This window comes from Felis catus, chromosome E3, assembly GCF_018350175.1.
Source record: "Felis catus isolate Fca126 chromosome E3, F.catus_Fca126_mat1.0, whole genome shotgun sequence".
NCBI classification, from domain to species: Eukaryota; Metazoa; Chordata; class Mammalia; order Carnivora; family Felidae; genus Felis; species Felis catus.
This window is the reverse complement of record NC_058383.1, coordinates 33,448,783-33,472,481: the sequence shown is the minus strand read 5'-3', so window position 1 is coordinate 33,472,481 and position 23,699 is coordinate 33,448,783. Positions and strand designations below refer to the sequence as shown.

The following is a 23,699-nucleotide window of genomic DNA, read 5'->3' as shown; positions in this document are numbered from 1 at the left end:
ACTGCTGCGGTCTAGACGCTTGGGTCCATTCCCTTCTCTTTCGGTAATAGCACTCAATACTTTCACGTGGGCGCCACATCTCCTGCACTCTCGAGTCACGTGCTTTGGTTTCCAGCCCCAGGAGTAGACATGTGACTGAGGCCTGTCCAATCAGCGAGTCCCATCCCCTGGCTGCAGTGATTGGTTCAGGGAGAGCATGTGACGCCAGTTGGTCCAATCAGAGCACATCCTAGGAGTCGAGCGTGGGGGGAGGCCCGGAGGAGAGCCCCTCCATCTTCCAGAAGACGCTGGCGGGCAGTGGTCGGCGCCTGCTCGGGGAGACTCCGAACGCGGCTTGGGGAATGGAAGGTACCCCACGTTTTGGGCTTGGTCCCTTCCTCTGTGAAATGGGGGGGCATGACGACGTTCTTTAAGAGCTAGTGCCACGTAGCGGTGGTTTCTTGGGTGTGCAAATGGGTGATTATCTTGCTTTGGAAAAGCAGCAAAACCAACCGGGAATGTTGTGTTTTGTTTTAAAACACCGTCAAGGGTACCTGGGAGTTGGTCAAGCGAGGGACCCTGTAAGAATGTCTTGAATGTGTGAATTCACTGACCTTTGTCTCCCTAAGGAGGGAGACATAATAACAGCTTGTCACCAGCGTCCTTACTGCCCGGTGGGGGGCTGCCCTGTGACCAGGAGCGGCAGGGTAGGGGGCACATAGGAGCACCGAGCCCCAGGGCGGGTGAACCTGTCACCTCTCCCAGCAGGCAGGGGCCTGCTTTCCACTGTGTCCCCAGCACTGAGCACACAGCCTGGCATGCAGGGAACTTCCGTCTGTGTGTCTGTCCATGTATGTGTGCGTGTGTCTGACTACCTATGTATCTGTCTTTCTTAAGGTGTGCAACCTGATGATGTGAAATACGTATCCGTTGTGAAATGATCACTAAAATCAAGTTGATTCCCGTATTCGGCACCAAACATCGTTACGAGCGTGTGGGGGGTGGGGTGAGGACACTTAAAATCTACTCTCAGCAAATTTCAGGGGTTCAGTAGAGTATTATTACCTATAGTCATCATGCCATACGCCAGATCTCTAGAACTTGTTCATTTTGTAACTGGAAGATTGTACCTTTTGACCTACATCTTCCCATTTCCGCAGCCCCAGAGCTTGACAATCACCCATTCTACTCTCTGGTTCTGTGAGTTCAACTTTTTTAGGTTGTACGTATAAGTAAGATCATACCGCGTTTGGCTTACCTCACTTAGCAGAATGTCCTTCAGGTTGACCCGTGTTACTGCCAACGGCAGGATTTTCTTCCTTCTTATGGCTAAATAATATTCCACCGAAGTATACACATTTTCTTTATTGAACAGCTCAGGGCTGGCAACGTGTGGCCTGTGGGCTGGCTGGTTGTTTTTGTAAATAAAGATTTATTGGCACATAGTCACGCCAGTTTGTTTACAAATGGCTCATGGCTGCTTTTGTGCTTGACTGGCAGAGCTGGGTAGTTGGGTAGTTGGTAGTTGGGGCAGCTAGGCAGTTGCACCAGAAACCATACGGCTGGCAGAGCCTACAGTGTTTGGCCCTTTGCAGAAAATGTTTGGTGAGCCTGGGTAGGGAATGCGGTTCTGTTTCTGGGTGGGCTGTGCAGAGGGTTTTGTGCACGCGGCACAAAGGATGAGGCTGTAACTGTTAATACGGCCCAGTGTGCGTCTCAAATTGGGGTCCGTATAGCAGGACACAGCAGTGCTGAGTCCGGATTAGAGGTTCCCAGTCTAGAGTGATTTTGCCACCCAGGACATCTGGTAATGTTTGGAGACATTTCGGGTTGTCATGACTCAGGGAGGAGAGGCGCTATACTGGCGTCTGTTGGACAGAGCCCAGGGATACTGCTAAACCTCCTACAATGCACAGGATGGCCCCTACGACAAAGAATTATCTGGCCTCCATTGTCAATAGTGCTGAGGCAGATACCCTGGACAGCGGGACAAGAGACACCTCTTGTGTTGTCACTTTTGCTCCATGGTAAAAGGTTGAAGACATCCTATTTCTATTATAACAAATGCAAATGTATTATGGAGGAGAAAGCAACGTTTGCATGACTTTTCGAACAAAAACCTGATATTTCCAAAAATGCCACTCTGGGAGTGGGCTGCTTTGGGCTCTGCTCCTGTGTCCCCACCTCCTGTTTCTGGGAGTGCTGGGAACGCCGCTTTCTTAGAGATGAATTCCAAATCCGTAACACTGCATAGGTGTCTTCCACATTCGCTGCTTTGTTCCTCTCCCCAGTCCCTGTCCTCGGGAATATTCTGTGGTCCCTCTATATCACGCAATAGGAAGTCACATGTTTTCTGTGGGACAGGCAGCCAGCCACGCATTTTATAGACGGTTTGTCTTTTATCCAAAGCACCAGGAGTGCCCCAAAACAGACATTCATTTTTCTGCCTTCGAACTCAAAAAGTCCTCCATGCTCCCTTTCTTGATCACATAAACTCCTACTCATCCCTCAAAACCCAGTTCTCACAAACCTTCCTCCGTCAAGTGGTTTAGAGCATGGGCCCTGAAACCCGCTGCCTAGATTTACATCCTCCTTGGCCTCTTACTTGCTGTGTGTTCTTGGGCAGATGGCTTTATTTCTCTGTGCAGTCAATTTCCCTTACAGTGGTGTTTTGAGAATTAAAGATAATATGTGTACGAACATACATGCTTGGAACAGTAGGTGGCACATAAGAGCTGCCTAATCAACGTTAGGCTTTCTTTGACCTCCTTCCCTATCAGCACTCCATCGCACCTCATAGACCCTGGGTCTCAGGGGCATTTTTGGATTTGTTCATAGGTGTTCATACGTGGTTGTGGAAAGAAAGAATGTGATGTGGAGGAGATATCCAGTAGCCATGTTTTGTAGGCGTGACTGCTAAGCCCTGAGCAAAAATCCCAGCCTTCAGCAAACTTCTGAGCTCCAAATAGGCTGAGTGGAGGCCACGGAGGACATCAGTTACAGAGTTGGCAAGAGATACGCGTGGTCTGTTCTTGCGAGCCGGCACCAACACATCCGGTTAAACCTCTTACGCTAACTCTGCTTGGTTGTTCGGTGGTGTCCTGCGGGGTGGTGTTGAGAAGGCTTCTGAGACTGTCTGGGTGCAGAGAAGAAGGGTGACCTCATCGTTTATGGCCGTCTGCCACGGGTGACGCAGGAGAGGCGGCGTATGTGTGCAAGTTCTTCTCATCTCTGGACTGATGAGACTATGGGCAGAGGTCCTTTCAGGGCCGGGCAGCCAGGAGGTGGTGCATACTAGAGCTGGGTGAAGCTGTCTCATGTTTGCAAAGTACGCGTGGACTGATCAGCTGCACCAGAAGTTGATGAACACCACGGGGGCACGAGGCAGTGTGGCACCAAGCGTGGGTTTCGGAGTCAAGCTGAGCTGGGCTGGTACTTCCAGGCCATTCGTGGTGCCGCCTTGGGCAGAATTGCTTCTCCTCTGTGACCCCCAGTGTCCTCATCTGACAGGAAGGGGGCGCTATTGAGAGGACTGGTTATGTGCAGGAGGAGGAAGCCGGAGGCTCGTTGCTGGTGTTTTCTCAGGAGCGGTTGCCTTTCTCGGCTTCAGTTGGAAGCTGCAAGCGCATTGCTTGAACAGCAGCCAAGTCAGCATCATAAACCCCGAAAATCCTGTGACTGATTTCCAAGCAGCGGTAAAACTCAAGATCGCTCACAAGACTTCTCGCTCCACTTAAACATTTTCCCTGAGTTATTCTTTTCCTTTTGCAAATAGAGACAGAATAAAACGGATAGAGAGGGAAAAAAAGACGCCGCTTACCCGCACTCTGCAGATAAACATCCACGAGTAGTTGGGCCGCAGGCACAGTCTTAAGTGAAGGACAGGGCGGGCTTGCGTTCACTGTCATCCCCAGAGGGACCAGGTTCCGATGAGATGCTGACACAGGCTTGTCTCTGTGTGGCCTTGTGTGCTACAAACAAATGCATTACCCAGGTCAGATCCTTGACTATGGAAGCTGAGCTTTTCATGACCAAATTGCTGCCTGTTTTGCTCGGGAGCCTTGGTCACCGTGTCCTTCCAAGCACTGCCGTTTATTTTCGATCTCTGATAGCTAACGAGACTCATTGACGGTGCCCACAACCTAGCCTCCCTCCACTTGGAAGGTGTGAGCAGGAGCTCAGACTCAGGGGGAGGAGGCAGTTCCGCAGTGAAATGGACGCTCAGGAGGGCAGTCCTGGGCAGCAAGGGGCCAGGTGTGCAGGCCCTGTTCTGCTGTGTGTCTTTCGACGAGTCACTTAGCAGTTCTGGTCACAGCGAACCAGAACCTTTCACCTCGGTTGATTGGATCAGGCGTTCTAAGGTGGTGCCTCTTGAACTCTGATGTGCACATAAATCACACGGGGTCTTGTTATAATGCAGACTCTGGGTGAGCGGGTCTGGGCTGGGGCCTGAGGCTCTGCATTTTTCTCCGAAAATGGCAGTGCTCTGGTTCTTGCCACTTCAACTAGATGTGTTTAAAGACGCACGGAAGTGCTTTGCAAACGGAGTGTCTGTGCCGTTGTCAGGAGTTTAATACGGGAAATAGAGACGCGCAGTTTTCATCAGCTGCTCTGCCAGGCAGTGCTTACCCAGTGCCTTGCAGGTACTTGACAGTGCGCTAGATTCGGGAGCAGTGACGTGGGTTGGAGCTCCCTAACTCCTCCCGCGTGGTGATGGGGCAGAGAGAGCAAAGGTGTTGGTCCCAGACAGGCTTCAGTCTGAATCCCCGCTCTGATGTTTCATGGTTGTGTGATCATAAGTAAGTCAGCTCACCTGTCGTGGCCTCAGTTTCCTCATCTGCTCAGTGGGAATGGCGTCACCATCACAGGGGTTGCAGAGAGGCGTGAAAAAGGCGATGGATGCGCTGCGCCTGGCTCAGCACCTGCCAGGTGGTAGACACTCCTTCTGCACTTGTCACGGGCACACACCTGCTTCCTCAGGTCAGGGCTAAAAGGGGAGGGGGTGATAATATCCCCAAGGCACCCTTCAGCTCTCGCAACCTTGGTCTGGGGTCAGGGGATTTCTCTCGGGGGACTTGGAGGCCATTCCTGCCAGGTCAGCACAAAGGGCTTCAGGGAGTCAGAGTCCATGTCCGTCGGTCCCGAGGCACATAGTGTGTCCTCACGTCCCTGCCAGCAGTCAGCAGGCTGCGCTCCCACAAGGACCAGCAACGCTCACACTGAGGGCAACAGCGTTTGAGAGTGGATGACACAGATTTCTGTGTCGGACAGACCTGGGCTCAAGCCTCACCCAAGGAGCCTTGGTCTTCTCATCCGTAAAATGGGGTTCCTCCTGCCTGCCTTGCAGAATTAGGTGAGGATCAGCGAGAACAGTGATGATAAGCGGACAGCCCCCTCCTTATGTGCCAGACTGGGCTCGGTGCCTCGCGTGAAGCAGAGTCCTCAAAACCCCCACGGCCCTGACCTCGTGAGGCTGCCCAACTGCATACAAGTAAGGAAACTGAGGCTCAGAGAGATTACGTGACATGCCTGCGGGTGTCGTGCTGGCAAGGGGCAGAGCCGCGACTGTACTGTCTCCGTTTTCTCCAGAACTGATTGTGGGGGCGGGGCTGAGCTGGGGTGGGGCCCGTGCTGCTGCTTGACAGGGGAGCAAACACACACCAAGGCAGGTGTGTGTGTATCTGATGACTTTCCGTCTGAGACCCCGGGGCTCCTTTTGGCCCGGTTTCTCTAATACCTTTTTACTAGACATCATGGTTGTGTGATCGTAACTGAGGGCCATATCCCCTGGCCCTACTTGGCTTTGGCTTCCCGTCTGTCCGTGGGCGTGACGTCAGCATGAGAGGACAGCCCGAGAGGGTGAAGCCACATGGTGGGCGCGAAGTGCCTGAGCCGTCACATCAGGGTATTACCTCGACAGCTGAAGGATACGCTCAGCACCTGCCAGTGCCTCCTTATTCTTGCCTGGACCCCAGCCCTCCAGCCTTCCAAACTACACTTCTCTTCCTTACGTGTGTCTGAGAGATTGTCTGGGGCGTGGTTAGGAGCTCCGCAGTTGTAAGTTATGTTACGGGAGCCGTAAGACCGACGCCCTGGGTGTCTCTAGCCCTGACTGTATCCTGTGTTGGCAGGCGGAACAGCTTCCGGGACCCTGTCGGTCTTTCTAGACAGGAAGAGAGAAAGGCCTGAGAAAGGTCCTGAGGGTTGTGGACACGGCAGTCAGGTCGATAGCCTGCTGCAGAAACCAGCCTGCTCTGCAGCCACGAGGTAGTGGCTGCAGCTTCCCAGTGGCTGAGGAGGGCCTGCTTCCCAGAGCCCCGCTGCACACTGAAGCAAGTCAGGATGGATCAGGCTGTCAGGGACGGGCTTCTTCCCGCTAGCAGCGTGCGAGCCTCAGCCGCCCCAGGCTGGCCACCGTGTGTGCGCCTTTGCTCCAGCACCTGGCCTCTGACTCGCCCTCGGGAACTCCCCGCAGAGAACAAACATCACTCACCTCTAGGAGTTGGGTGGTGCAGAGGCCAGTGTGTGGAGCAGCCAGGGTGCAGGGCAGAGAACAGCAGACCGGGAGACTGACCCCAAGTGGCTTAACCCTCTCTAGACTCAGCTTTCTCATTGCGAAGTGGGATCATAGACCTTGATTCTGAGAGGCAGGGCATGTAGAAGGCTAGAGCTCGGCACGTCTGGACGTGCACCTCGGCTGGGCCAGTGCCTTCCTGGAAAAGTTCCTCCATCTTTCTGGTCCTCACATTGCCCTTCTGTGACAAGGGAGATGATGCCGGCATCAGATCTCCTAGAGTTACCGTACAGATTAAGACAAAATAATGTGTGCAAAGTGCTTGGCCTGTTACTTGGCAAACTGCGTGTTTGGCCTTGTTACTCTTGGACTCATTCTTTATTCCTTCCAGGTGGTTTGTGGGAGTTGGAGAAGCAAAAAGGCCACTAAGAACTGAATGGATGTTTCTAGAGTTGTTGGGAAAATTAGCTGAGGTGATGCGTGTGAAAGACCCATCCCCGCTGCTCAGGAAGCCCTCAGGGTCAGCAGAGGCGTGTCCCCCTTACCCACTGTCACCTGCTGACAGTCTAACCGTAACAGAGAGCTAACCCTTCTGTGGCTTGTACTATGTACCAGGCATTGTTCTAAGCACTTCATCAATGTTTATTCATTTAATTCCGTGGCATATGAGGTGTGTATCATTATTATCCCCATTTTATAGATGAGGAGACTGAGTCAGGAAGTGAAGGACCTGGAGAGGGTTATACCGATATTGAAGTGTGGAGCCAGGCATACAACCCTGCTCCACCAGAGACAGATTCCCAGGATGTAGGCCGCGCTCCTGACGTGGATTTCCACATCTCCCCTCCCGTGTACTGCCCACGAGACCATGCTGTCCGTAAGACTGCAGTCCTAAGAGCCACCTGCTCTTAGGTGGCTCCAATTCAGCTCAATCCCTGACTGAGTTCAGTGCCACTCAGCTCGACTCAAGCAGAACATGTGCCCCAGAGGATCTCAGGCCAGATGTGAGTGACTCCAGTGAACGATCCAAAACCTGGAGGCCATCTTCACGCTCGTTCTGTTCCCATGGTTCTGATGGGAATCATATGTCCCCCATTCGCAGAGAATAACACCAAGACGTTACGTGCGCAAAGCAGCGTAGAGTTTTGAAATCCTTTTATGTTTGAGCTTGTTTGTAACACATGTTTGCTAAGCCAGGCCAGCTTGGAAGCAGAGAAAAAGAGATGATACAGAGAACACTTAATAATTCATACTATTAACAGGGCAGCTACTGTGTTCTACACACCATGCTAGGTGTTTAGCAAACATGATCTCATTTAACCTGGCAACTCAGGGAATGAGATTATTCTGGGTATTTTTAAGGATGAGGTACTTGAGGTGTGGACAGGCTGAGTAATTTTTCCAAGTCACAAAGCTGGTCGGAGGCCGAGTGGTTTCCGAGGGCTGTGTCCTCCTGGAGCTCTGCCCTGCCTCCATGGGCAGGTCATTTAGGGAAACCAGAAAGAAATCGGGGTGCAGGGGAATAAGGGATGACAAGAGGTGTGTCCTTCCATTACCTGTGAACTGTAAGTTCTAGGCTGGATGGAAGCAGGTTTCCCGCCCCAGGATGGAGTCAGGGCCGCTTTTTGGACCTGGCATGATTTCACGCCCTCCCCAAACGTGCGATTCTTGCGGAGCTGACACGATGCTCGCAACGCTGTGTTCACACTGCAGGTGTCTTAGGGTTTGGGTTGGAAGGAGACCACAGAGCAGCGCCCTCAAGCTCCTCGCCTTGGGCTGTGCGGACTGTGGCTGCCAGAGGGGACCCCTCAGAGCTGGGTAGCTGAGAGACCAGAGCTGGGGCCTCCATGCAGCGTTCGCTGGGTTAATGAAATCAAAAGCTTTAGAAGGAAGGAGAATTGAGATTTGCTTTTTAAAAATGAACATTAACCACATTATCGATCCTTTCTTCGTTTTTTGCTTCCTCTTTGTCTTTGGGGTCCCTGGGGTGTGCTTGCTGTGGGCTTCACGTACAGTAAAAATCTTGGTAATTAAAATGCTAACTTAGACCAAAAAGGAGAGCTCACCGTGGAAAGGGGTAGAGAGTCTGTCTAGTGAGCCCAGAAATGGCACACTGCTGGTTTGAGCTCCTCCTGCTTCAAAGGGAGGTGGCTTCTGCTGAGAACGAACGGCCGGCCGCTCCAAGGCCTATCCGTTTTTCTTTTCTTTTGTCTGGATCCCCGTTCGCATTTTTCCTGTGCTTTGAGACGTTAGCTCTGGGAGGTGGCATGGCTCATTGGAACAGCCGCTTCAAACAACCACTGAGAATCCCTTGCTCACCATTGTCCGAGCATGTGATCTTGACCGTGGTTCTTAACCCCGCTCAGCTTCAATTCCCTCATTCATTAAATCAGGATGGGGACACCCTACCTGCTGGATGTCGGGGCCTGCATCGCTCAGCAGTTGGTAACTTACTTTTAAGGTGATTTTTGGGGTGGGCATCTTAATAGCCAGAGAACAACTTGATGGGGACAGAACAGACTTTTCCCCTTGGGGGACGTTAGCACGTCACCTCTCAGCTCCTAAATTATGAAATATCTTCTCCCCCCGCCGGGCCGTCAGACAGCCTGGCGGAGCCGCAGACCTCACAGGGCCCGAACAGGAGTCGGATTTGTCAATGAGCAGGACTGACGTGTGCACAATGTAGCTGCCGCAGTCTTTCCTCTGCTGTGCTCCACGCTTTTCCCTGGAGCCGCGCTGTGGCCCCAGGACGGCCTCCTGCTGTCCTGAGATGGTAGGGTTCCTTCAGCTCTTGGCTCATGGGTGATGCCTGGTTCTGTCTCTGGCCAAGCCAGCAATCTTCCCCTCGTTCCTGTTCCTGCACACAGCTATTCTGATCATGCACAGAAGGGAGGGAGAGGAGGCATGCGCTGCAGTGAGGCAGAGTGGGGTTTGCCCCCAGCTTCCAGACCCGCCTGTGAACTCTCAGCACCCACTTCCTCGGTGGCACGATAAGGCAGAGTAGTCCTGCCTTCCCCATAGCTTTGTCATAGGGAGTAAATGAAGTGCCTGTCAGACAAGCACTTAGCTGAAGGCATACATGTTAGGTGTTATTATGTCTGCCTTTTTTTTTTTTTAACGAGAAACTCTTTGCACTGTTTCTTCGCCCATCTTGCTAAAATCTTCTGAGATAGAGCACAAAGAGATCCCTAAAAGAATCCTCAGAGTCAGATGTTTCACTCTCCATTTGCCTTGACAGTCAAAGGACAAGCAGGACCTCACGCTGCCGTCTTCCTCATCGAATGAGGAAGATTCAAGTAGGCCGTTGCTTTCAGACAGGATGGCAGGTGTCATTAGTCTGAGAAGTCAGCAGAGGGTGGATGTCAAAACCTCCTTGGCTTGGTTTTTGAGACCTTCCATGATCTGGCCCTCACCTGCCTTTTGGCCTCCTTGCCCTCTGCTCCCCCTCAGGGGCACACAGGGTGACTGCGGTGTATGGGATCACACTTTCCCATGTGGCCAAGGTTGGGAGTTTAAAATGATTAGAGAATCAAGCGCTGGACTTCAAGGTTGATATTCCTTGGATATTCCTGGAATCAAGGTTGATTTCGTCTTCCAGCCCTCCTTGGAGACTGGAAATCAGCATGGCCTGGGGGGAAAGCTCTCTGGAGCAGGTCACTTGGCCTGGATTCTTCCTTCTGCTTGGTATGAATGACCTCAGGCACCCTCACAGCAGAGGGATGAATGGTGGCCTCTCCAGTTCTTTCCATCCTTCTGGGATTCTAATGGAATTGCCTCTCCCTGTCCTGGTTCCAAGTTTCTGTTGTCCCTAAGCTTCTTACCATTGTCTTCACCTCCCGCTTATAAATGTTTAAAAATATTCACTTGATGCACAGTGGGATTATAGACTCTCTCATTTCCGAAATGAAAAGCAGCTCATGCATTATTCAAGAAAAATATTGTATTATTGAACAAAGGATGCATGCGTTCATCCCTTATTATGCATTCCAGTCTTTGCTATCTTATTAGTAGATGTGTTCTGTGAGCATTTCACTGATGGGGTTTGTAAACAAAGGCAGAGATCAAATGCTAGTGTGTTTCGATAGCAAGATTAAGAGATGATTGTGAAGCCGTCAGTTGGCATGCCTGGGAGGTCATCTGGTCTACCCAGTGCCTGGGCTCCTCCCTATTCTTACCCACTGGAAGTTCACCCTTGGCTTAAACTCTTCCAGTGATGGGAAGCTTACCGCTCTGATTTCCTCTTTGTGGAGTTTGGCAGGACGTTTCTTTCACATGGGCTGAAATCTCTCTTCCTGTGGCCCCTGCTTAGTTTCCACACCAGACAGTTCTGTTCCCATTTCTCCATGACAGGTCTTATGTGAAGACGGCGATTGCCATCACCCACCCAAGTTCTTTGAAAGACTAAATACTCCCTGAGTCTTCAGCAACTGCCCATTGCACAAAACGAGAGCCACCTGGACCTACCAGATATTCAAAGAGCGTCTTCTTTATGTTCCAGGCACTTTGATAAACATGTTTATAGCTTCTAGCAGGGATCAAAATTCACTCCACATCTCTCCAGCCCTGTCTCCCAGTGCTCTCCCCTCATCCTCATTCTTCAGCCTCCCTGGCTTTCTAGTCCTCCAGCACACCGAGCTCCTCCTTGCTCAGGGCCTTTGCACATGCCCTCTTCGCTGCCTGGGAGGCATTCCCAAGGTCTTCATATCCGCTGCCCACTTCTCACCATGCAGCTGTCAACTGAAGGGACACCTACTCCGAGAAGCTTCCTTGGACTTCTGTCTAAACCAGAATCTCTGTCCTATTTCTACCCCAGCACTCTCCACCCTATTATCCTGTTTTATTTTTCTGCAGCACCTTGCATTAAATCCGTCTATTCGGCAAATCTTTACTGAACGCCTACTATGTGCCTCCGATTGCTAGGAAGCTGAGCTACATTGAAGAATGTAACAATGATTCTTGCCTTCACAGAGCTTACGTTATCTCAGGAGAGACAGAAAATACACAGCAAACACGGATGAATGATCATTTCGTCATTTCAGAGATGTGATTTCCGCAAGGACAATTTTAATACATGAAATAATCTTTTTTTATTTATTTATGTATTTATTGTTTGTCTCTCCTCCCTAGAAAGTAAGATCTGTGAGGGTAGACTTTGTCTCTTTTCTGTCTGAACCCAGTATCTGGCACATTGTAGGCACTCAGTGGATTTTTGTGGCATGACTGTCGAATGCCTATCTGACAAGATAAGAGGCTACGGCAGAGATTTTTGTCCAAGGTATAACATAAAATCCATGCCATTGTTATCTGTACCCTCCATTTCTCCGTGTGAATTTTGTGGTTTTTTAGGTCTTGCCTCTCTCCTTCCTTTCCCATCTTTCCCATAGAGCCGCAAGAAGAAAGGATTTATATCCACGTGCAGCTAGCACATCCCATGATATGGCTTGACAGAGCAAAGGCTAGCATTCCCATTTTGCAGATGAAGAAACTGAGGCTCAGGCCATGCAGGTTTAGGGGCAGAGTGTGGACTTGAACCAGGGTCCTTTCTGCCAACAGGAAGACCAGTGGGAAGCCCACCCCCTTTGGCGTTCCCGCGCCATGCCCAGGCCAGAGCTTCTGTGAGTGGCACAGACGATGGGTTGTCCGTGAGGACTCTCAGGAGAGTGGACTCCTCACCCCCTCCTCCGAGTCGAGCACGGGGGTGGAATTTTCCCGAGAGCGAATGTGCTGCTTCACAGCTCCCTCTGAACCAGTGCGGTCAGGGGCAAATCCTGCTCTGCCTGATGGAGCCTCTTAAACAGATCCAAATAAGTAAGCAGGAAGCTTTGAATAATTGGCTTTTGCTTCTCAAAGCCAATTGTTATCAGAATGAATCCTCCCTTCTGCCTCTTTCATTACATTTAACTAAATTGTCTCTGGGTCTCGGCAAAAAGGTTAACTCTTTTACTTCCAGATGTTTTCAAGACGACACTCCCTTCCCTTTCTACAGAATCTTAGGATTCACACGGTCCTTTCCTACAAACGACAAATGTGATTTCAGTCCAGGCATACGCACCGTCCTGTGGTGTGGGAAGGCACTTTAAAGGCCGGGCATCCACGGATGGATGCATATGTTTTTCAGCAACAGAAAGCTTCTTTCCAATGGACCTAAAAATAAAGGGAATTTACTGATACAGAACAGAAATGTCCAAAGGAAGTACCAATTTTGGGTGCGGTGTGATTATTACTATGCCTTCATTTCTCTGTGATTTGGTTTTTTTTAGTTATTTTGCAAGTCAGATTCACTCTCAACCTGGTTTCTTTCATGGCTGCGATATGGATACAACAAGCAACGCTTCACGCTTTCTCATGCGCATCCTCAGGGCAGAAAGAGCACTACTGTTTCCACATTCGACGCAAGAGGCTGGAGATTCGGCCCCCTTGCACCTGCGAGGGTCACATGCCCGCCCCGAACTGGGGACCGTGGCTGGGGACTGACCGATACTGGTCGGCTTCAGCCAGTCAGAGCTCCCCCCCTGTTTCAGGGCGTGAAGTCGATTTCGCCCAAAGCATATTGATGCTGTCAGGGGGAGGGGAGAGGCTACAGGTGACGGACAGGGAGCCGACACGTTTGTACTGCAGGTCCACGTTAGGGTAGGAAGAACTGAGGAGTGAGTGGTTTCTTTAAGGGCATTTTGGTTACTCGGTAGTGGAGTGGAGACTGGAAGCTAGAGTCTCATCTTTGAATTCAGAGGTCAGTCCAAACACCAAATCCTCCTTCGTCCTTCGGTGGTGCTGACTTTGTGGTCTTCCTCTTGTTCAGAGGCTGGACAGTAGCAGCGGAGTAGGACGTTAGGCATGCGGGACGGCTTCCTTCATGGCTTGCGGATACCAGAAACCCCACGTAATTACCTTCTTTTGGGCTGTAACGTTGCTCATTTAGGCATCAGCCGATACTCACTGGGCTGGGAACACTGGCTGGCCTGGACCATCTGGAAACCTGTCTTTTAATCAAGCATCTTTTAGTTGCAAATAAGAGGAACTGATTCAAGCCAGGCTGAGAAAAAAAAGGAGGGGCTTCACTCTAAGTATGGGATTCTCCATCTCATCCCCTGTCTTCCCATAACATACGATTACAACGTAATCGTGGACGCCGAAAAGTTTAGTAACAGTACACACATAGCTGTGGACAATCGATTGACCCTCAAGGCTCTTGCATCCTGTTCGGTAGCTCACGTTGGTCTTTCAGGGTGATACTCTGTTCCTGTTGTTACATCTGGGTTTAGGCGACTTCAGCTAAAACCTAACTCAATTTGCATATACTCCAGCTAGCTCGTTTAGGCTTAATTAGATGCATGTGTTCAAGAGCAGAGGGGAGCCTGAAGAGTTTCTCAGGAAATGAAGGTGAGGACGAATCGGAAATCTGGATGGCCCAGTCCATTCACCTCCTTATCTGGCTCAGATGCTCTGTCGCTGAGGCCTCAACGGTGTGCCACTTTGTCCCAAGCTTGGCGTTCTGCTTCTGGTCCCATGGGTCCAAGCCAGAGACTGCTCCGGGCTGCCAGGAGACTTGCTGGTTTTGTAAAGTTCCTTCCACTCACTCTCCTGCAACAGCTGGGAGAATGGAGAATTTCTTGGCTGTTCAAATATTCAAACAGTACAAGTCAGGGTGAGCTGTCTTCTCCATGTCCTTATGAAGACGCCGGATGGCCCTTTTTGGAGATGGTAAGAGAGTGGCCTTCTTGTATATGCGGATTAAATAATTGTGAATGATCCCTTCCCATTCATGGATTTCATAATTTCCTCCTCCTCCCCGAAAAATCCCAATGCTGAGATGACCCTATGAGGAAGCAGGTGCCTTCTCCCAAGGATGAATTAATTCCTCCTTTGCTTCCCCCATGAATTCTCTAGAGTTTCTTTGCTCCAGCTGCACAGCCTCAGCATTAGTTAAGAGCTTGCTGGAAATGTAAACTCTCAAACCTCATCCCAGACCTTGAAGCAGAATCTGTATTTTAGTAATATTTTGTAGGTCGCTCACATGTGCATTGAACTTCGAGATGCGCTGCTGTAGAAAATGTCTCTATTATGTGCAGTCTTTCATTGCACTTGTTGTATTGCTTACCTGTGTCCAGGAGGTCATGTCTTACCTGCGAGAGTCGTGTCTATTCACAAGGGTATCCCCATCTCCTATGGAGGAGCTGGTATCTAGGGGATATTCAGTAGCTATTGGATGGATGGATGGATGGATGGATGGATGGATAAAGCAAGTTTCACTGCCTGTCTGGGAGGTCACCTGCCCTAGTGGAAGAAGGAAACAGACAGATGGGATAGCTCTGGGGGTGTGTTCTACCCTGTCTCCCAGAGTCCCTTTTGGGATGGAGCCCCAGTTGCCCACAGTGGTGACCTTCTCACAGCACACCCTGTATTGGTTCCTTTCCCTTCCCTGACTTATTTCCCTCTGGTGCTTCTTGGGGTCTCCTTACAAATGCATGGCGTTCAGACCCTTACCTTAGGATCTTCTCAGAAACCAAATCAAAGACAGCATCCACTGCAGCCAACCTCTTCTCATCATCTGACATTACGGTAAACACCTGTGTGCATGATCTCATTTAATCTTTGCAGCAGCCCTGGCAGGTAGGGACCACTAGTTCTCCATTCGAAAGAAAATGTAGCTCGGGCAGGCAGAGTGATGTGCTACAGCTCCCCAACTGGTGATGGGTCGAGCCAAAGTTTGGACCTGTTGATGTTTGGTTTCACACCTCATGGTCTTTACAGACTCACCTCCCAAGACTTCGTGTTTTATCACCTGAGATCACGAATGTGAAGATGCTTGGTGAAGGTTACCAGCTCAGTTGTCATTATCGTGTTTCTAGGATAAGCAGACTTTGTCAAAATCTTTCTTTCCAAGCGATTAGGACAAGTCAGCCAGGGCTTGAGTTACAAGGGGGTGTGATAAGGATACTTTGGGGGGTCCTCATGTTAGGATTCCGAGGGACCACAGGAAAATGGGGAAGTGCTAAGTCTAGGGACAGGGGAGATCTTGTTGGTAGAATAGGATGCGGCTGGATAGTTCAAGGAGAAGATGTGGGAAAGCCGGAATGATCTGGATCCCTCTGTGGACGCAGTCTGTGTATGGTGCTTGGGTGTTGAGGCACAGCTAAGGACCATGGTAGACAAGAGTGGAAGTAGGAAGCAGGATTTTGTGTCGTTCAGGGCAGTCAGAGTTGGGTGCCTGGTATAAATAAACTCTCCATGGCAGAGTGGCAAACAGCTTTTCTCTCACATGTCAGCCCCCGGGCACTGAGAGTGGCTTCCTGGAGCCCTGTGCAGAGGGCAGTTCTGAGGCTGCTTCTCACCTCAGAGTGAAAGAAAGGCACGATTGATTAGTGATGTCTGCCAGGGGCACAGGCGTGGAGTGTCGGTGCACGTGCCACATGGAGGGACAGACTGGATTCCAGCGTGAGTCAGAAGTATTCCTCCGGTTAGGACTGAAGCAACATTTACATTTCAAGTAGGCTTCCACTTTTGAAAGGGACGGTTTCCCCTTGAAGAGAGTTTATCTTTAATTTGAACATATGTGGCTAAACTCCGGCAATATGCAGAATCAGAGCTTGATTGTAATTCCCGAGGACAAGGAAGAGGAAAATCAGTGCATAATTTACTGAGTAGGACTCGTACAGAAGAGGAACCTGTACGCGTTGATGCATTGAGTGCCTGCCTTCCTCCCTCCCCTCCCCGCCCCTCCCCTTCCCATACCTTCTTTCCTCCTCATGGTGCCTTCTGTTGGGTGGGCTTTGGTGATGCTGAGTCTTATCATAACCTTTTCTGAGTCTGTGATCTGCCCCTCCAGACACTCTGGCTTCTTTGTCTTGCCTAAGCAGCAGGGACAAGTCCTGACTGTTGGAATTTTATTTTCTTAACTTGCTGCCTTTAGGGGAGGGAGGCCACAGTTCCCCTGCACAGGTCGCGGCGTATGGTGCATCTGCCTGTGAGGAATGCTGCACAGGAACTATAAATAATGCAGGCACTTGTGCCCTTGAGTTTGGAGTGCATGTAGAATCTGCTGCATCATGTAACTTACTGAAGCTCCGTGCAGACCTGCATGGTGGTGGAGGTGGGGGTTGGCCAGGCTCACACGTAGTTTAACCCGGGACTGGTGTCCTTGACTTCACAGTGCCCTTGGGAACCAAGGTGAAGTCACACGGAATGGTCTTGTCATGAATTCACGTTGGGACAATTTCTGTTCATATTTAATTAATAATTGTCAGGGTAGATGGTTTCACAGTGTACTCCACACTGAGACTCTGGAATAGGAAGTGGCTTTTCTAAAATGAGCCTTGCACTCAGCACATTCCTGGGGGAGAGGGGAGATACTGCTCTTCCGGTGCAAAAGGATCGTTCGGAAGTGCAGTTAGACGGAGTATTTTGCCACAGAAGAAGCATGGGAAGCGGATTTCTTTGGTTGGCAGTAGATGCGTGGTACTTAACTAAGCAGAGAAGATTGAGGCTGAGGCTGGGATCGGTGGGCTGAAATGCCAAGACTGATGCAAAATGTCTGCCATGAGCAGAGCTGGGGAAGAACCAGGAGATGCCCGTATGTGCCAGCCCTTCTCCAAGAGGAAGTTGTCTCGAAAAACAGGGCACGTGGAACAGACACCAACTCTTCGGGAAGTGAAAAAGAATTGGACGAGGTCCATCCGGACCACCCGTCACTGGAGGGACAGTTTGGATTTAGACATTGGCAGTCTCCAGGAAGAGCTAGCCTCTCCATCCTCCACTGTTTCCTAAGAGCATGAGCCAAAAGTATTGTTTAAGACCTAATGCAAATGAGGTTTTCAGGCAGAGGAGAGACAGGAGGGAGGAAAGCAAATACCTCCTTTTGGCACTGGGCACTGACTAGCAGAACCGTGAAGGAGATGGCTTTGTGGAACCACCTCAAAAATAGCGTGTCATTTTCCTGGAATTTCCATGTCTTCTAAAGCAGCGCAGTGAAGAGAGTTCGCTCAGCTTTCACGCGGATTCAAATCCTGACTCCATCATCTGTTGCCTGAATAACCTTGGACAGGTCCCGTGAACTTTTGGAGTCTGATTTTCTTCGTGTGTAAATTCAGACTAAGACCACAAGACCCGTTTACCTGATAAGATTTGGCCAAAAGTAGAATGTGACTACCTTCCACGTAGAATCGACAGGTGTGGACGCAACTAGGACGGTGTCCGGGCAGATTCACAAAGGGACGGACCACCCTGGTTTTGCCTCCTCTTTTGCTCCTACCCTTGAGGTCCTGGATCCCCTCTTAGAGGTCACGCCTTCCAGAATGTCTCCAGAAGAGACGAAAAGAGCTTCCGATCTTGGGGGATTTGGTCATTTTATCAAGAGACTCTGCAGGAAACAGCAGTGTGGAGGTTTAAGCTTGTCTCGCGGGCGATGATTCAGCCTGGCTGTCTGGGTCAGCGCCTCCCCTTCTTTGTGAATGTCCTGCGTGTGGAGTTTTGCCCCTTGCTTTTCTGTAGCGGGGAGAGGGAGACCAGGACCGCTTCCCACCCAGGTCTCTATGAAGCCCCAGAGTGAGGATCGCTGCCAGATGCTTTCCTGCCGTCTGGTTCTTTCTGGAGCCAAGTTCTGCCTCTCCTTTTTGAGGTTCTGGAATCACGCAACCCTTACAGCCCCAGGGAGAACGAGGTTTCTGTTAGAGCCAAAAAAGGCCCCAGACAGGAAAGACCTGGGGGGCTGGCAGGGCGGTCCTTACCCAAGTAGCTCTACTAGCAGAAGGAAAGTCTATGCAGAGGTCTGGGCCCATGACCTTCTCTGCCTCAAGGTGAGCCAGAAATCTCTAGCAGCCAGTGCATGGGTAAGTCAAGGTTTCCTAGCTTGTGTTCTTACAACCCTCCATGCTGGTTAAATATAGTTGTGCTCCTGTGATAGGAATCCATGCCAATAGCAGGTTTTTCTTCTCCTAAGACCCACCCACCATCCCTCCATCCTTGGCCCTAGCTGTGTAGACACTAGGTCTGTCAGGGTCCTAGGTCTACCAGGGTCTTTCCTCACTCTGGAATTTAAGCCGCAGTAATTCTGTTTTAGTTTTTGTTTCTTCCCTCCTAGCCTGGTTATTGAGACAGGATCAAGGCTGGCATCTTGCAAGCCGAGAGGCCCGGCTGTCTGTGTCCAGAGTCAGGCACCTGCTGGGCTTCGGGGTTGGGTTTATTCCCGTGTCTCGCCCACGGAAGAGAAAGGCCCTGGTCGCCGGGCCTCTTTGAGAGCACTGAGACGTGGAGCCCGGGAGGCATCTCCCCACGGGCAATCAAGGCAGACGCTAAAGCCGATTTTTCTGTTTTCTGGCAGCAGCCGTTGCTTGCCTTCTCCCTCTGGGGAAATTAGCTTGCTGGCTCAGAGCGAGGGAAAATAAACAAGTCCAACCTGAAATATGCATTAGGGTTTGGCTATTTTTGGAGGTTTCCAAGATTGAAAATGGCTGATGGCTGACCAGTTCCCATCTGTCCCGAATTAAGTTTCAGCAGCTTTGCAGGGAGTGTGCGGGCACCCATCAGAACCTTGAGCTGAGATTGGCAGTGACCTGTGGATCTGGTCGAAAGAACTGTGGCCCTAACTGGCTCATTTCTCTTAGTGACCAGCTCCGAGAGGAGGTGGACAAGGGATCTGGGTCAGGATGCGTCCATGGTTTTGAAATCAAGGGAGAGCAGGGGCTGGTTGCGTTTCCCCCGACTGATGGACTTGGAGCTTCGGACACGTTTTGGTCCTTCTGCATCAGGAGGAGGGGGAGGTCTCATTCATCTACCACCAGATTGTGAGTGTGCCACACACAGGGATTACCTCTGCTATGGACTGAATGTCTCTTCCCCCCGGCCCCCCAAAACTCATATGAGCTCTAATGTGACAGTTTGGGGAGGTGTGCCTTTGAGGGGTGATTAGGTCATGAGGGTGGAGCCCCCTGGTGGGGAGGAGAACTAACGCTTTCTTTTCCCCCCTCTGTGTGAGGACACGGTGAGAAGATGGCCATCTGCAGACCAGGAAGAGCCAGCCCCTCACCAGACACCAGATGTGCCGGCACCTTGACCTTGGACTTCAGCCTCCAGAACCGTGAGAAATCAGTATTTGTTGTTTCAGCCCCCAGTCTGCGGTGTTTTGTTACCACAGCCCAGGCTGACCAAGGCAGCATCTCTCTTATCCACAGCCCTCAGTAAAATGCCTGGTGCGTAGTAGGTGCTCAATAAGTGTGTGTTCAGTAAGTGGGGGTGAGGTCGGGGAGAGCAAATACTGAACGTTGCTGTGGACTTGCCGCTGCGCTTTTTATGCTGTCTCACTCACAGACCCATTTTACAGATTCGGAAATAGAGATGAGAACACGTTTTATCTGTGTCTGCCCTTTGCCCTCGTCACTGACTATGCCTGTCCCCACCTTGGTACCTGTCGCTCTCTGCATGAGGGCTCTCTCTCAGCCCACGTGTAGGGCAGCCCGCAGCATCATGGAGTTGAAGCCCCAGGAGCAATGATTCTTGGGACACTGGAGGATGAACACCCCTTCAGATGGGGCAGTTCAGGGGCACCATCTGTACCGTTTTGCAGAGCCACCTGCTGGCTACCAGAGAGGTGCCCACAGCGATGGGCACCGTGGGCATCCGTGGGCCCTGTCTTGGCTCCTTTCCTTCCCTGTCTTTCTTTCCCACATCCTTCCTCGGGCTCCTGGGCTCACCTCCTGAGTGCACTAGTTGCTTTGAGTGTCTGGTCTTTCTTGCTCCTGGGGGTGCCAGCCTGAGATTCTGGGGGTCCCGTGGGCCGGCTTGGGGCAGGGAACTGAGAGACCGGGAGGCCTGTCTCACTCCCCACCCTCTGTCCTTTCTCCCATCCCTCCCCGTGGGGGAGCTGAGCAGCAGACGGAGTGCTGCTCACACACACAGACGGCCCTCAGGTGCCCCTTTCAACTCACCAGGGGCTGGCACGCTCAGCGGGGGACCAGTGCACTTGTCGGGGGGGGGGGTGGCACACTTACCAGGTTGTTGACACACTCGCCAGGGGCTGACACACTTGCTGGGAAGCTGACATGCTCAGGAGGCTGACAGGCTCACTGAGGAGGAGAGCAGCGGAGCCAGAAGTGACGTTGAGTGTGAATCGAGAGACGAGGGTCCAAGCCACGGTCTGCCTCCCAGAGCCGTGTGGGTCCCGCAAGCTCCCTGTGCTCCCCAGGCCTCCCTTAGAAGGAGGTGACGCAACACCGTCACTGGGTGACGCCCAGGTGTCCTCTGACGGACGACTGGATAAACACAGTGTGGTGGATCTGTACTTGGAATACTCAGCCATGAAGGAACCTGGTACTGACACGTGCCGTGATGTGCGTGAACCCTGAGAACACGATGCTGTGGGAGGACCCCAGACATGAAAGGTCACAGATTGTGTGATGCCGATTCAGTGAAATTTCCGGAGCAGCTGAATCCATGCAGACAGAAAGTAGATTAGTGATTTCCAGGAACTTGGGCAAAAGGGATTTGGGGGTGCCTGCCTAACGGGACTGGGCTTTCCTTCTGAGGTGCCAAAAGTCTTTTAGAATCAGATAGAGGTGTTGGCTGCACGATTTTGTGGACTACTAAATGCCACTGAATCGCTCACGTTAAAATGGTTCACGGTTAATTTGACATAGGTGGATTCTCCCTTAAAAAGAAGGGTGTGACTGGGTAACCTAGTGGTGCTCGTTCCCTGGCTGCACATCTGGGCCACCTGGGAGCTTTCAGAATACTGATGTCGAGCCCCATGCCAGAGACTCTGATTCCATGGGTCATTTTTAAAAGTTCTCCCCAAGATCCTAACCTGCGGCAAGGTTCAGAATCACTGATCAGCGTCTGAGGTTCCTGCCACCTCTGTGTTTAGTGTGAATTTGAGTCAGTATACCCCCTCTCTCATACTATTTTATTTTATTTTATTTTATTTTATTTTATTTTATTTTATTTATTTTTTCTCATACTATTTTAAGTCTTTGCAAATTGTGGAGTAAAAGCCTTAGGAGTTGTTGTTGTAAAGGTGTTAGAGGCACGTGCTTGTAGGAGAGGCAACTTTTGGGGTGGGGGTTGTGGAGGAGGAGAGGAGTTGCTGGAGCCTGGAACCACCCCTCCCCCAGCCCCGTGCATCCAGCCTCTTTCAGTCACAGGAAAGTGTCCCTCCCAGCAGCAACTCACCCTTGGCAGAGTTAACATGTCAGATCACACATACAGTGTCAACCCTTTAAAGATATTCAGGCTGAAGTGGATGCAGTTTCATTCACACATTTACACGGAGGACCTACTGTGTGCCAGGCATTGTGCTTGGTGATGGAGAGGAGGAGGGGAGAGCGATTGAGAGGAATCAGAGCTCCGTTCAGGAGCTCCCTGTTGAGTTGTGCAAGATGGAAACGTCGTACAATAAAACAGTAACGTTCCTGATACGTGATCCATTGGTTAACCTGGACTGATGATCTACTGCATGCCAGACCCTTTAGTCAGACCACCTCATTACCCGATGGCTAAGTCACTGGCTCCAAGCGGTGGTTGATTTTGTGCATCGACCTGACGAGCTAAGGGATGCCTAAATAGATGGTAAAACGGGACTTCTGGGTGTGTCTGTGAGGGTATTTCTGGAAGAGATGAGCGTTGGAATCAGTAGACTAAAGAAGATGGCCTTCACCTTTGTGGGCAGGTGTCGCCCAATCTGTTGAGGGCCCACGTAGAACAAAAAGGCTGAGGAAGGGTAGGCTTGCTGTCTCTGCTGGAGCTCAGAGGGCCATCTTCTCCTGCCCTCACATGTCAGCAAGCCTGGTTCTCAGGGCTTTGGACGTGGACTGGGGTTTGTACCATCAGCTGCCCGGTTTCTCAGGCTTCAGGTTTGGGCTGGGCTGTGCTTGTCACTACCCTGGGCCTCCAGCTTGGAGATTGCAGATCGTGGGACTTCTTAGCCTCCTTAATTGCATGAGCCAATTCCTTATAATAACTCCTCCCTGCCTCTATCTGTCTTACTGGTTCTGTTTCTCCAGAGAAATCTAACAAACCAGGTTCCATGGCTGGGAAGTAGTAGAATCTTAGCTCCTGACCACCATGTTTTCCCGCTTGGGTTTCACGGCTGACTCGGACCTTGCTGCTTAGAGACATAAGTGGCGCTAGGAGCACAGGAGTGTGGGCAGTTTGTTTCACATGAGGGAGACCTTCCTCCGTGTCCTGCCCACTGTGTAATCACTTGACACTTTGCTGCCTGACATAGTGGCCTCGGGCAGGTGGGAGGCAAGGCTTTGTGATTTTAAAAGCCTTGTAGGGTGGACAGAGGGAAGGCTTGCTGGGGTCACACTGCCTGAGTTTGAGTCTTGCATTGTGACCTTGGACAAACACCTCTGAGCCTGCCAGTTTCTTCACCTGTAAATGGAAATAAGGAGAGGACCCCCTCTCACATCACCACGGTGAAAATTAGAAGAGAGAATTCATGTAGGAGCTTGGCAGATTATAAACCTTCAAATGTCAGTTACCATTTGGAAGCTAAAAATGCCTTCACATTACGGTCTGAATGAGTTCTAGCTTTGAAAATAGCTCCAAATTCCATTTATGTTGAGAACCACATTCTGTTCCCCATGCCTGTGTGTGTGATGGCCCCTGGGAGTTGGGTGGTCATTAAGTGCTGTGTGGAACGAGGTCCTGTCCGTTCTGAAGGCCATTGCAGGAGGCTGGGTGACCCAAAGAAACTCCCTTCTGCTCTATGCCAGGAGATTTGGGGACTTGGAGGTCAGAAGCATGCAATGCTTCTACAAATCTAATAGAAATTCTTTCCGCCTCTTGAACGCAATGAAATTAGCCGGTGCTGATGTATTTCAGGAAATTCCTAGAATTCTCGGGTTATAGGAGAATATATTTGGACCGTTCTAACAATGCTTGAGTATTTTTTATGATAGTCCACTAAAATAGTCATCCCTGTTTAAATGGCCCAGAGATGGCAATTGTACTATGTTTTAAGTTAAAAAAAAAAAAAAAAAAAAAGATTAGGTAATATGTGTGCGTGGCATAAAATTTAAAAGGGTACGTGGCCTGGCAATGCAGCCTCCCTGTTCAGAGTCAGCTGTCGATACTGGTTCCTTGTTTGTCCTTCCAGAGACAGCCCATGTATTTATGCTCTATTCCTCTCCCACCGTCCCCTGCATCAATGGTGGCTTACTATAGTCACCATTCTGTTCCCGATCTCCTCTCCCCTCCCCTCTCCTGGTCAATT

General features: G+C 50.8%; 1 long non-coding RNA gene across 1 annotated transcript; it reads left to right on the top strand.

Annotated features, from left to right (window-relative positions):
- Positions 1 to 93: 93 nt before the first annotated feature.
- On the top strand, positions 94 to 23,491 carry LOC123382528. Its single transcript, XR_006591011.1, has 2 exons — positions 94 to 348; positions 19,464 to 23,491. It is a non-coding gene; the product is annotated as an uncharacterized LOC123382528 (long non-coding RNA).
- Positions 23,492 to 23,699: the final 208 nt, after the last annotated feature.